The sequence below is a fragment of the Solenopsis invicta genome, chromosome 3 (genome assembly GCF_016802725.1).
Source record: "Solenopsis invicta isolate M01_SB chromosome 3, UNIL_Sinv_3.0, whole genome shotgun sequence".
Classification (NCBI taxonomy): domain Eukaryota; kingdom Metazoa; phylum Arthropoda; class Insecta; order Hymenoptera; family Formicidae; genus Solenopsis; species Solenopsis invicta.
Genome location: NC_052666.1, coordinates 20,310,285 through 20,322,765, shown reverse-complemented (window position 1 = coordinate 20,322,765; position 12,481 = coordinate 20,310,285). Strand labels below are relative to the sequence as shown.

The 12,481-nt window shown below is 39.4% G+C and overlaps 1 non-coding gene across 1 annotated transcript in view; it reads right to left on the bottom strand.

The window, feature by feature from the left end:
• Positions 1-1,314: 1,314 nt before the first annotated feature.
• Positions 1,315-12,481, bottom strand: part of LOC105193152 — a 31,729-nt gene continuing 20,562 nt past the window's right edge. Inside the window, exon 3 of the transcript XR_005574265.1 lies at positions 1,315-11,541. This is a non-coding gene — a transcript (uncharacterized LOC105193152). The remainder of the gene's footprint in view (positions 11,542-12,481) is intronic.

The window sequence follows — 12,481 nt, the reverse complement described above, 5'->3', positions numbered from 1 at the left end:
TATTTATTTATTTATTTTTTTATTTACGTTGAAGAACTAGCTATCCGCAAGAATAGCTTTGATATTTTGATACGAGTCGTCAGAATCCATATTCGCAGTGATAAAAAATAATTTTTGACCATCGCATATGTATGAGTGCAATGCGATATTTTTCAGCGAGAGAGGCTACATGTAGAAAATAATTGAGATAGTTTGCGCATTCGGTTAAACCTATTGTTTCACATTGATCACTAGTTTCCATAGCCCGGTGTTCCAATTGTGCATTCCCGCTTTATTCGACTTTCCACACCTGCGTTTCCGATATATATAGCCGACGTTATTAAAAACGTGGCGAAGCCATTGCCAATGTTTTCCACGCATGCTGTTGCATTGGCGTCATCTTTTTTTTTACAACGTTACACGCTGGACGTTGCACTCTCTTGTTTGCTGTTGTTTCGGATCGAGTTAATCCGTAGAGAAACATCGCTAGCGTAAATCGCGACACACAAATGAGGATTGAAAGAGGGGAATTCGCGGGATGCACGTGCTTGGCGGTGCATATGCTATGCGCGCTCGTTATTCAATATCATACGATACGCAGTTATTCCAATGCAGCGCAATCTGCAAATACGTTAACCAAAATCTCTCTAATGACAAATTTGCACAATGCATTACTGTCACCGTCACGTGTTGACTCCTTTCGATTTTTAAATAAGCTATAGTTTCAAACGCGTAACAATACTGCAACTGTCTCGTTCCGCCATAGAAATATATATATGTTGGGAAACATTAGTAACTCCCAACTTGTTAATATTTCAATTTCTCGATTTGCACGTACCGTTGTCTACGCTCGTTACAAAGCAATTGCCACGTTCTAGTCTGGTATATACGGAAACTCGACCAACGTCTTGCGGTTCGCATTAGATTCAGAACACTGAATAGAACGGAGCACAACGCTCGATTGGTTTGCGGTTGCATCCCTTAGTAATGAGCCGCGCAGATGGCACGTCTCAGGAAAGCCATTAGAACGATTCTAAACGCCATGACCAATCCGCGTGGATCGATACAAATTGGGCAATCAAGAGAGTCTATTTCATATAAAGTTATAACAATGATTAAGTAAAATAAAATTGATTTGCACTCTTAATATACTTAAATATAAATATGTATTATTTATTTGTTCGTATATATTGTAATTTGAAATTAAAATTTGTTTAAATTTTAGTATCTAATAAAACAAGTGATATGTCATCACTTAAGTATAGTATAGAATTACAAAAGGTAGTTTTGGAAAGGAGGAGTGGTATGGTAACGCATAATATAAAAACACACATGTTAATGCTTTCGGCGTGTTCACATTTATTCAATAGAAAAATCAAAAAGTACAATAATGGTACGGCGACGCATAAGTGGTCACCGTCGCAATCGACGTTGCGTAACGTTACGATATATCGATAACTATATAAAAGTGAAAAAATCTGTACAATGAAAGACATGCGGGTAGCGGAGAGATGTCCCCGTCCCTTTGCGAACTCCCGAATGGTCGACGTCGCGCCTCGAAGGCGCCGTGTCACGAGAGAAACGAGCGTGAAAGGGAGAAGAACAAAAGTGTAGTCAAAAGAGTAAGTCGGGCACGTTGAAGCGGCGGCTTTCAAGGCGCTTCGTCGACCGGCGGTCTGGCAGCGGACGCGAGAGCGATTCGTAAAAATAATCGACCATAGGGAGTGGTAATGTTTACAAAATATTAAGATTACAATGATAATAATAATCGTAATAATGATGATATTAATATTAATATAATATTAATAATAATAATATAATAATAAATCCGGTAATAATAATAATAATAATAATAATAATCTATCAATAGATAATAGATAATAATGATAGACGTTCGCACATAGTACTTAAAATCATACTCAATAAAATTAATAACACGAAAAATTGTCATAAACTAAAATCAAAAGTAATCGATAACATATGGTATATGTAATGACTTATGATAGCACAGCATCGTATGATTAGATCCGCACATCGGCCACGCATCGGCTACCCGCTACGCGTATCACTTTCATCGTACACTTTCCAGCTCGTGATAATCCATAGAAGGACTATATCTCTCGAACATAGTTTTGCGAGAGAAGCCGAGGCGTGTACCAACGATCGCGCGACCATACGTTTTCGTTTAAAACTAAAAACATCGATAGAGCGCGAAAGAGAAGAGAAGGGCTTGAAGAGAGGTGAAAAGACAAAGGGCAAGAAATGGTAGCAAAAAAAAAAAAATTACCTAGAAATGAAGTACGAGTGAATGTTCTCCATATTCTTGATTGTTACAACAATTCCTGCGCCCGTTGAAAAGACAGGAAGAAGCACGGAGGAGGAGCTCTTGGATCTTCTGGCTCTCCTCTATGCCTTGAGAACACTCCCGAGTTGTTCGGAGAGCTCCGCGTCTTAAGCCAAAATTTAATTGGAGGCGAAGAGAAACGAAAGAAGAGAGAAGATAGAGTCGAGTTGGGAGAAGACGTGAAGAGTGACGAAGGGGAGAAGTGGATCGTTACGAAACAATCGTTACGATTGGGACTAATGGAGACAAAAAAAAGAGACAAAACTAAAACAAAACAAATCAACAGTACTCTGCTCTCTTTCGCTTACATCTGCACTAAGGAAGGGAGATTATTACATAATACCATATATTTGTATAATATATATCACGTGACCGCCGTACATCTTCCGTCCAATCACTCGCATCGGGATATTCGAAGCAAAACGAAAGATATACATATACATATATATCTAAAAATAAAAAAAAACAAAAGAAAAAAAATATACGGACACGCGTATAGCATCAATATCGCGAAGTATCGATAGAAAAAAAACGAAAAGAAAAAGGACAGCACCTCAAGCGTCGTGCAAGCGCTCGCATCATTTCCCTCCTCATTTATTTGGTCGCTTCTTTGGATTGGTCAGCTGGACGAAAATTGATCGACGAGATGTATTGTCTTTTTATCGTTATATTTATGTTTCATTTCATCTCTATGCGTATGTACACATAAAGTATCCCTTTGACAGTTTTTTATAATCTGATTACGAGTTTTCTGTCAGAAAATTTGCAGTCCAGACTCTATCACAAGGCAGCTGCGAGCTTTACATACGACTTGAGAGATCCCATAACGCCCGTCCTGGGAGAAATTCTATTTGTTAAATTTTTTTTTTTTTTTGTTATCAAGAATTATTGTTTTTTTCTCTCACTCTCGTACTCTTTCTCTCTCTCTCTCTCTCTCTCTCTCTCTCTCTCTTTCTCTCTTTGTTTCTCTATCATACGATTTATATCACGCACGCTTGGTTGATCCAAGTTTCTTCGTTCTCTCTTTCTTTCTGTCGTTTTCTCCTTCTCTCGCAAATAATGAACAGATCGCGGCGGTCTATATGGTCCACGGGACATTTGGCTACAGGTAACGTATTTTGTAGGCATTCGGAGTTTATGAACTTCTCGCTATTTTAAGTGGAGCACGAAAGATTACATAGCAAAGGGATAGGCAAAGGCGGTCTGCCGAGTGTGACTCGCTCGCTTTTCGCTTTGATCCAATTAATTTTTCACAAAATGACGAATTGCGTAAACAAAGTAAATTTGCATTAAATACAATACACAAATATGAATTATACAAAACACTGAATATTGAATAAGATATTAACATTGCTGGAATATTTTACAAGCAAGAGATTTCTCCCAATAATCGATAATAAAAAAGTTGGTAATTAAAGGATTCGTCAAGAACAAATGGATATTTGTGTCATGTTTGTATATTTGAAAGCTCATATCATAATATAAATTATAGGTAATATGCGATAAAACAGTATTAGTCGCGTGAATTAACAATTAGTGGAGAGGATTAAATTACGGTATTTCGAACGAGTCACCCCGAGAGACCCTTAGAAAAGCGGGGTTTCCAAGTGGCACGACGTCAAACGATCGATCAATCGGAGTCGAGGATCACTGCTGCGTGTCCCAGCGTACTCCGCTATAAGGAGAACAAAACCGTGAGCGACGGTTGGCACCTGACTGTGGCTGGAGCGACAGAATAATCGCGAATAATTCCCTTACTTCTAAACACGAGTACTACTACACATCCGAAGAACGTACAACAGTCATTTTATGGCAAACTTATACAGTCTGAGCAAATAAAATTTCTCATAAGATCTTAGACGATTATAATAGTACTAAGGGCAAGTGTATGTCCGTGTATGTTGCGTGTATTGTGTAATTGTATATGTATACACACATGTAATTATGTGTACCACGAATTCTTGCTTCGATATACATTTATCTTTATGTGCTATTTGAACCGGGGCTCGCCCGCTCGCCGTGAAAGCGCGAGAAGAGTGTCGATTGAAAGAAAATGATCACAATCGATCGCGAACAAGTTCCGCCCCGATTTAAAATACTGTTGTAAAGATCAAGTGCCTCTTGCGCATTACTACAATAATTTATTACATTTAGAGATGGTCTTTTATGGAAACAAGTCGAACGCAACGCCTCTCGATCAAGGCGGCCACTCTTCTTCTCGCGTCTCGCGTCGAGCGATATCCTGCGGGAAGTCCTGTCAAAGGACTACCGTCATAGCGAGCAAACCCGAGAGAGCCTCGTCCCCGATGCTTTCGAACTCGGTACTTCGGGATCGCGTTTACAGAAGAGGTGAGAATTGCGGGAGGAAGGGGGATTGATCAATTATTTAAAACAAAAAAATATATATATTTGTAAATATATATGTATATATATGTATATATATATGTATGTAGAGGGGAAAATCTCAATCTTAGAAAATATGTATTAAACAAAAATACACGAATCTCAATGCTTGGTCCGATAAGACTAGTCGATTATTTCTTTATAGCGCCGGGGAGTTTGAGACCTCGAGCTTTTACACGTTTTGCGACAAGTATAATAATAGAAATAATAATCAGTAAGAATAATAATCAGTGATCGTGCTATACAGATGATTACTGAGTGCGAACGCAGCGATAAACAGTTTTCGTTGTTATAAAACCTAGCTATCCGAATAAGATCGCTACAACAACGTTGTTATCCCTCGTCTTCCCTCGCGTCGAATATAAATGTTTATCTCTTTTTAATCGCTTAATTCTATCTTTAACTAACTGAGGTACGGCCAATCGAGCGCCGATGCCGTTCGTTTTGATGAACCGTGTTGAGAGAGAAAAAAACTCGAGAACTAGATGTGAGAGAGAAAGAGTGAGAAATAGGTTTTTTTTTTTACACGCGGACGGGCGGAAACGAACGGCGTCGGCCGCTAAATTCGCTTAACAATCAATACCTCCGGGAGATCATATGAAAGATTTATTAAGATATACTTATAACATTACTTTTACGAACTAACGCGCGCGCGAACGCGTATTATAAAAATTAAGAAAAAAAGAAGAAAAGTAAAAAAAAAACAGAACAAGGTGGGACGAAAAAATGCAATTGAAAGAGGCGCAACCCATAGTTGCGAAAATACGATTAGGTTGTGTCTCCGGGAGTTTTCTCTTTTTACGGAAGGGGAGAAAAGGATATACCATAGTGTGATTATTTTTTATAATAATCAGATATTCCATTAATAATTACGAGATCACAGTGACGCTTTGACGCGCGGGGATCTCGGATGGGCGGGCTGCATCTACTGCTGGTCCTTTTTCGTCAGACTTTGTGTTTGAGCGTTTTGTGAATTGCAAATGCATATGCATGCTGTAGATTTTTGTTCTCTTAAACGCAAGAAGATCCTCGAGAAGACCGCTTTTCTCGTGTTTTCCTACGTTCGAAAGTGTGCCTAAATTAATCCCGGGTTAAGCTCTCGAGTAAGTATATCAGCAGCCTGCCCTCCACGATCCACATAGTCACAGTTACAGCTTATTTCCCACCTTCGACCTACGCCCATCAACACCTCCATCAATCTCCGAAGAACCGTCGTCTCTCCACTACCCTTAACATTACCTCTCTGTCATACTTTCTTCGGGCTCGCGCCCCTTCGAAATATACGATTCTCTCCATCAGGTTATTTCTCGAAACAGTAATATCCCCAACTATACCATTTAAAATATATATATATTTTATATATATATATATATACATATATGTCTTCCATTATATATATACTTTTATATACGTTTATCCATATATCATTACTATACTCTCAATATGGCTGACTACTATCTAAGTGCTTCTACAGAGCAATTAATTCTAGAAAACGAACAAAAAAGGTAAAAAAAAAAAGAAATATACCGGGAAAGAAACCGTAGTTTATAACTGCGTTTACGGCCCCGAAGAGAAGCGACTATGTACATGTGCCGTGTTTTCTCACTTTCAGTTTTCCTCCGACACACACCCACACAAATATATGTATTGCGTGTATATACCCGCCCCCGGGCCATAAACGGCGGGGGCTCGCGAATTCGCTCTGCCTTTCCCTATCTACGGAGTAAAAGGATTAAATGGCCGCGACCTTTCTTTTAGGCCGTCTCGCGTTTCGTTTCACCGCGCTGCAGGAAAACGGGGATTTTCCCTTTGGTCGGAATGCAATACAACAACCTCCCCCGAGAAAGAGTTACCCTCTTAGCTCGTGGCTCGGCTCCCGCGATACAATGACGAACACTAAGCTATATCGAATATGTATACATGATAATCTTGTACCTTTGCGTGCTCTCTCCGTGAAAGGAGCAAGCTGCACAGAGGAAACCCGATCGAAGATTGGAAATTCTACCGACTGCGAGAAACGAATTACCGTTGAATCCAGATAAGTATTTTTTTCGACGATTGTTAATATTTTTATTATTGTTAATACAAGTAAATCTGATTATTCTTCCGAATATTGGTCAAATTTTGATAACAAATAGACCAGTTCGTTTATGTTAACAACAAATTTAAATGAATAATAGATCGAATTAACAAGCGAATTTATAACTTTAATAGATCTTGAAGTTTGTTACAATATTTTTATGTCAAGATGTGATGTAGCCATCACTGGCGTCATTCAAAATTAATTTATTTTAGAAACTCCAGGACATTGGTACTCGTAACCGTCAATAAATGTCATAATTAATTGTATTGATGTAAATTATAACGTTGTACGCCAAGGGGGTAAGCACTTAATGTAATCGTGTGACATTGTCCTCGAAATCATTTTACAATCAGATGTAATCATGAAGTCAGATGAAATCACCAGAAATCATAATGAAATCATATGAAGTTATCAGAAATCTTAATAAAACCACCAGAAACCATTTTGGATTTCTGTGTCATTGGAAATTATGTGCAATCATCATGAAATTTATTATGAAATCAGTGTAAACTCTTTTGTAATTAATTTTTGGTCAAAAATAGTTATTAGAGATTACACCATGCATGCTGTTTCTAAAAAAAGGTCATTAAAAATTTTTCTAACATTTTTTTTTTTTAGAAAAATTTTTTAGCAATTATAATGAATTCCACTCACGACAACTCATTGTGTAATCAGATGAAATCACCAGAAATCATAATAATGAAATCATTTGCAATCAGATAAAATCATGTAATCTGTGGGACAACATTTTAGCTAGTGGTTACCCCTTGTTGTACGCTGAATCGTTAACAACTGTTTAGTTCGTTTTTCGCTGAATTTTGATAACTTGATCAAATTTTGATATGCTGATGTGAAATTCCAAATACAATTCAGTTAAATAAAATTCAGAGTAAAAAGAAGCTATTAATTGAGATTACTTGAGAATTTGATCTACCGTGATCTCTTGATCTAATTAAAAATGTATACATAATTCAATACTTGTTATTTATTTTTCACAAATATGTAACCATTTTTTTAGTAGTTTAATCAACGAATTAAAAAATGCAGTCAATTATTATTTACATATTAAAATTAAATAAATTCGCTAAATGTATTTTTTAAGACAATGATTTAATTTCATCAAATAATAATATTATTCGACGATAAACTCGACATGCGGCAGGTTCAACGGTGATCCGCGTTCTGCGAAACTGGATCTGAGTTCCTGATGAGAAATGGCTCGCGAAAACACGACAGAATGAAACGTTATATGATGTGAAAATACTCGACTCTACAATCCGCGCTTATTGAGATTAGAGCAACGCGTTAGTTTATATACCGTGTACAACGCTCTCCTCACAGCGCGTACCAAATATTCGTATTCTCTTTTAAATATCTCTGTCTCAAAATGACGCTAACTATTTTCATCTTTAGAGATTACGTGTTATGGACACCGACATTATTGACTTTCCACAAAGCCACTCCCGTTTTGGGAGCGTCTGGCGAGGATTTGCTTATCTCAAAATGGCAGTAATATATATGTATTCCGCCCGCGCATATATATTTATTTCAAAACGCGGCCTTATTAAACGGTAGAAAAATGGTATCGCCTACAAATAAATACTATAGACCTACACACTGGAATACTTCGACGGAGTAACGTCACGTTCATTTTATCAATAGGGAGACAAAGAAAAACGCAGTAGACTTGCACTGGGGAGAAAAGAAAGCGCGGCCCGCAGGGACGACTGTACAGCAGCCTCGATAGTTTTGGTCTCGATAGTTTAAAACCGAACGAGAAAGCCCAAGGATACATTGTGTTCCCACTCCCTCACTCGTTAGGCTAGCCCTTCCGTCGTTCCTACCTAGAAACCTAGAGAACCCTAAGAGAAATTTTGCAAAACGAGAAGGCTCGGGCCCGCTCGCCCGTAAAAATTGAGACTCTGGATCGTCGAGCGAACACAACACACGAATCTTACCAATACACGCTAAGTTCGAGATCAGAGATTACGTTACGTTACGTTACGTCGCGCACAACAGAACAGCGAAGAACTGTCGTCGATAAACATGGAATTGCGAAGCAAGGAAGTGAAACGGAGGGGATCGCGTAGAAGATTGAGGATAGGTGAGTTAGAGCAAGAGAATCGATAGACAGTTTTTGTCGATAGAAGAAAGAAGATAGAGACGGGAAAGAAGGAAAGAGAAGAATAGACGAGTTAGAAAGGGCACAGGGGAAAGAAGAAGGTATTCCTTCCGATGTGCCGCGAAAGGCGTCTCGCACGAAAGCGTCACGAGAGCGCCTACTAATAGCTAAGCTACCGGAGATCATTTGAAAACTGTCCACGGGAGTCGCAGCTAGCCAATCAAGATGCTGCGATCCTCGGCCTATCGATTATCTACTTTAATTATTATAACATCGACTTATTACTGAGTTTTTATTACTTTAGATAAATCCTCTATGCATATACAAGTTTGCTCCCCTGTCTCCACCTTACGTCTCCTCGCTCGTCCCCTATCCTCTTAACATTTTTGGAATCGTCGTCATCCCTCTCAATGTCTCTTTATATACATACATTCCGCTCGCGCACCGTAGACGTCTGGCGAGGCCGATCGATTGTATTGTTATTAGTATTATAATAAGTGTGAATTGACTGTAATTCAGACTAATCGATTAAAACAGCTCCATTTGGCTATAGGCTCGTGATATATATTGTCAAATGTATTAAAAATCTTCGTTGTCTCTTTCCGAGGAAATATATTACGATAAGCAGGCCTCGCGAGACATCACCGTGGCGTGGCGCCGTTAAAAATATCTTCGACAAGAATCGTTCCGTCGACCGCTACCGGTCGGGGAGCCGCATTTTATCTACAAGCCACGTATCGTAGAGTAGTCTTTTTACCTTGGCGAGATCAAGAGAGGGACGGACGCGCGAAGAGAAGACAGAGAATTGGGGGCGTATGGTCCGCCCTCTCTCTCTCGCTCTCATATAATCACACTACTTTATTTAATTCTCTTTATTTATCCGTAATGAGATCATCATTTGATTATTAGGTTTAATCCTCTTTGGATCTCGTCCTTAGTTTTTCCCCGTCACCCTTAATACCTCTCTCCTCGTGTCTCGGGTCCGATCGCCATATAATACGCAATTCGATTACTCTTGCCCGGGTTACCTACCTCCCCCCCCATTCCCTCCCCCTAAAACTCTAGTCCCCCGTCCTCGGCCCTTCGCTTACGAATTCAAAGGGCGAAAGAACAGCGCTACGTATGAAAATAACTTCTGCATCGCGCGAGAATGCACTTGTGTACTTCGACGTCGCTGTTCCGCCGTCGCTAATCTTTGTTTCGTAATCCGCGGCAATCACAGTCACAATTTATCGACAGAACACAATTCTCGATAAATAGTAATGAAGTAAATAGATCGAATGGTCGATTCTTTTACCGTCGATTTAATCGATAAAAAATAATTAAGAACTTTTTTGGAATCTTGCAATCCAAGTTTCCAATTAAAGATCTTTTTATATAAATTCTAACCCATTCATTCTCGAGAAAGGATGAAGGGGAATACCTTTAGTAGAGAGCAACTATGACTCGTCAACTTAATCATTATTATCATTTTCAATTATCACAATCATCAATTAAAAATTATTATAAAATCAATCCATTATTATCATTAATTATCAATTATTAATTACGAATTACCAACTATCAAATAAATCCTCGATTATCAATTATCAAATAAATCAATTAATCAGAATCATCAATCATAAGAAAATCAGAAGCACGCCGCAGAAGCAAATAATTATCACTACAATGTTAGAAATTTCCGTTGTAAAATCACAACCAAAGTAGAAGTTTTTATCCAACAACAATGTACTGTGACTTTAAATCACAACTACGTTGTGAAATTACAATACTCGGGGCCTCGAGATGCGCAAATTTCTAATATGCATCCGCGTCGCGTTAGTTTTGTAATATTGCAGCAAATTTTTATCGTAAATTCACAAATATTGCGAAATTACATCAAATCGTTGCGTGAAACGTTTATATTTGTAAATTTGCTGCACATTTTTATTGTAGGGGTATTGTAAATTCACAAACATTTCTAACAATGTGTATACTTTCATCATGATCCAAAATATCAATATTTTATATGCAGTCGTATGGTCCCTCAGGAACCGATCAAAGTCGATCAAGCGCATTCTCGCGTAGCCGCATAACGCAGAAACGCGAAATACAAAAACAGACAATATAAAATTACAATTGTATTATCGAAGTAGATGTTCAAATAAAAGAACGGTTCGTCTTCACGACGCGCTCTACCTCAAATCCATCATCCGATCACACAGAGAGATCCGGAGTACGCGCCGTGGACTGCCTCCTCCTTTTCCTTTCGAGACAATCCGTCCAGAAGATTCCAAGACTTCTGCGATCGCATACAAGGAAAGGAGTTTCCGGCGGTCCGTCCGTTCCATCGTTTCAGTGGCCTCCAATACCGCCGTTCCAGTTGCCGACGAAATTGTCGATCGAGCCCGTAGGATCACCCAGAACGGCTGGGCGAAATCGGTGCATCTATCGTAAGCGGGAGACGAGTCTCCAGCCAAGATATAGAGCGACCGTTGCCCAAAGGGTCTCTCGCAACGGCGTCGGAATCAACAGCGACAGCAGACTGTCGGTGGATGACGAGTTGCTGTTGCGACCATTGGACAAACCTGGACCGATCACCGGTAGCGTCGATTTCTCGATCTCGGCGTCCTGCAACAGTAAGCAGCGACAATGGTCGCTCAGTATCGCTCGATACCCTTGATCGATTCTAATGAAACGAAACGTTACTAAAATTCAATATTTAGAATATTATTCATGATTTAATAATCTTAAAAATAATGCAAAATATTATGAAATATGCGAGCGTAATACAAATAGAAAAGGATTCAACTTTCATATTAATACACGAAGCAAAATGAAATAGAATGAGATCAATAGTTAGGTCGTAGTGCCGTTAAATGTTTCTGCGCAAATGGATATTCAAACGGTAAACGGACGTAACAAGGGCCCTCATACTCTCGCGAAGATTTGGCGAAGGCGACCTGCCGTAAGTTTCTTCTCGTTGTAGTAGATCCGAGAAGTTGGAGACACAGGAAGGAACACAACGGTCTCGACGCGCGGGGTTTAGGTTCCTAATTGGGACTGTCCTAATTGGACGGAATTACCGACGATCCGGCACTCTCTTGCGGCTAAGCCTTCAACGGAGAGGCGGAAAAAAAGGAGGGAAACGCGACGCAGTCGTTTTATCGAGTCCCCTTATCCCGACGAATTTACACGGAGAAACGACGTCGGCATCGTAAGAGGGGAAATATCGCGTCGCTAAAGTCTACAACGTCTACTACCGAGCTCCCTGTTTTCTTTACGAAAACCGTTTCTCGTGCACAGACCACTCGCGACCCGGAAAAAAGGTTCAATTAAAGCCTGCTTATTAACGACACTAATTACCCAATTAACTTCCATCCCGTTGCGCCGAATGATGCCTGCAGCTACTGGTATTAGTGAAGTCGTCGCGCCGGCGGCGCGGGATTTCGTGCCGAGAATCATACAAATCACTCGCGCGCAAAAAGAAATTCCGTTAGGACGTACTTATGAACGATACTTATTACCCAATTAGCTCGCGGTACCTTCGGATAAGGCCGGTATAATGATT